The sequence below is a fragment of the Penaeus japonicus genome, unplaced genomic scaffold (genome assembly GCF_977035675.1).
Source record: "Penaeus japonicus unplaced genomic scaffold, GWHDUDI00000001_assembly GWHDUDI00000027, whole genome shotgun sequence".
Classification (NCBI taxonomy): Eukaryota; Metazoa; Arthropoda; class Malacostraca; order Decapoda; family Penaeidae; genus Penaeus; species Penaeus japonicus.
Window position 1 is genome coordinate 2,098,120 of NW_028234429.1, and position 2,500 is coordinate 2,100,619.

General features: G+C 33.2%; 1 protein-coding gene across 4 annotated transcripts in view; it reads right to left on the minus strand.

The window, feature by feature from the left end:
• Positions 1 to 104: 104 nt before the first annotated feature.
• Baldspot (elongation of very long chain fatty acids protein baldspot) overlaps positions 105 to 2,500 on the minus strand; it is a 104,236-nt gene continuing 101,840 nt past the window's right edge. For all 4 annotated transcript variants that reach the window (XM_043029631.2, XM_043029628.2, XM_043029630.2 and 1 more), the window contains one exon: positions 105 to 2,500. This exon is cut by the window's right edge and continues 2,378 nt beyond it. The gene's annotated coding sequence lies outside the window, so the exon portion shown is untranslated.

The window sequence follows — 2,500 nt, forward strand, 5'->3', positions numbered from 1 at the left end:
ATGCTGTACCACCCGTCCTGTGTGGGTTAATGCAAATAAATCACATTGACACTATTCAGCACTTTAGAAATATTGGGAAAGAAATGGGTTAATTAAAAAGCATGAACATTCCTCCATTTATTTATTAACAGTCACACACCATTAGGCAGGAATTGTAGTAACCCTTTGGTGCTTTACAACCTGGTTGCAGGAGGCAGTTGTTAATGAAAACATTAACTCGGAAGGGCAACTCAATACAGGAATTTACAAAAAAAATTTAGAATATAATTTACAGCATAAAATTATGGATTTGGGATCCCAACAGTGAACTACACAGTAGTGTGTTGTTGATAGGTTACTGAAGTGCAGTTCAATATTTTTTTTTTTTTTTTTTTTTTTTTTTTAAACAGCTTTTCTACCTCAAAATTACACATGAACATAGACTGAACCATGAAACTATATTTCTCTTGTTATTGCTAGTACCATGTCCTTGTCAAAAGAAAGTCAGTTTTTTTTTTTTTTTCAATTCTTAACTCCCAAAAAAGGTATTATGTAATACCACAAAGTATTTTCTATCTATGTATTTTTATACAAAAAGTGAACTACATTATATGGAATTACACATCTGCATTACACTTTATCAAAATTGTGCCAAAATCTAGTCACTGTAAATTTATCCTGTACATATTATGCTGAAAAAATGGATACCATCCTAAACAGGAACAACAGAACAAGAGCCTTTACAATTGTGGCAGATGTATAATTAACATGTTCTAGGTAATTTAATCTTATCTAAAGAACAGCAGTAAGACATTTTCCTGTATAAGTTGCTCTTCCAAGAGACTATCTGTTACCAAGACCCCAACACAACTTGTACATGCTGCCTTGGGATGAGAAGATGGCAAGACACTTCCAAAATAAATCTCGCAAAGAGGAAATTTGATTTTGCTTAAATATTAATTACACTGTCTTGCTCATCTTGCCAGCCTTTTACTTTGTAAGGCAGTTTAATTTCATGGGGACACACTTGAAACAAATAGTTTTTTTTTTTTTTTTAGACCATGATGCAAACAAGGTAAGAATTCTGAAATAAAAATGAAGAAAAAGAAGTTGGGGAGAGTAGAAAAATTGAGACTACAGTGCTGGAACTTCATGGTACCTCCTACAAATCAGTTTTTATTTTCTTTTTTTTTTGTTTTTTGTTTTTTTTATTTTTAATAGCACAGCTCAGGAGAACAATATAAATTACACATTGGTTCCTACCAATAGCAATGGATCAGCATTCTACCATTAAGTTAACATACTGTGACTACCCTCCTAGGAAGCCACACGCATCTGTGTATCTGTGGAGACAGCACTTTGAGCTAGAGGACATCACTGCTACTTTGGAGTCTGGCAAGGAGAGTGCTTGTCACCCTTGGCGGGGTGGAAGCAGGATCTACTAACACTAGTGCTCTTATGGGGATTCCTTCATATTTCATTTGCAATATTCCACATATTATTATTGGTTATTCTGCAACTCCTGAGGCAGAAATATTGCAAGGGAAATCATGGCTTTTGTGAAAACATGTACGATGGAGTGTAAAAGGGCGCAGTCATCTGCATTTACGCCATTTTTGTCAGCTCACAAACTGATTGACAAGAAGACAGCTTGATTTCAGAACAAGAAGCTTTGTGCATATACTTGAAAGTCACCACATAATTATTAATCCACAAGATAGTGATAACTGTTACTCAGACTTCCAAATATGGTGTGGTCTGAAAAAATACCATGTTCAAAAAATATATTACTACTAAGACATTGACACGTCTAAGTTTCTTACAAAATGTATATACTTATTTTGTGCAGACGCCAACTAACAAGGAATGTTTGAAATGAAAATGAGAATAATAATAATTTGTTGTCACAAGACTTCACATATAAATGCAACTTTTCAGAGAGAGAGAGATCCTGTAAGCTTAAAACCACCAATTTCACTGGTTACATTTTATCTAGGTATTTTCCAACCCTTAATTACTTGTTCTCCAGTTTACAATGCTAAACCTATTTATCAGTTTAAGGTTATAATCTAAAGTATTCTTTTTCTGATGATATATGTAAAGATTACAGTCTATAATTGTAAAATATTACAACCAAAAGTCAGTACAGTATTAATCAAACAAGTTTCACCAACAAAGGAATCTCAAAAGATCTTTGAATTCTCAATTTCTGAAAATGTCGTATAGAGCTTCAATTCAGGTAATAATTAGTGTTATGACATCAGTTCATACCAGAGCTATTTTGGAGAAAGTTCCTGCATTTTAAGAAAGTAGAACTACCAACATCCTGAATAAATTGGAATATCAAGGGAAAACCATAATAGCAAATTCGGAATATGTTTCTAGAAAAATATTTCCTCATAGCAAATTAGCAGCCAGCTAAACTCTGTTACCTCACAATTTCATGAACACTATCTTAAAGATTGCATTAGAAAGCAAAGGCTGTGGAAGTAAATGTTTGTAAATTAACAACAAAAGTGTA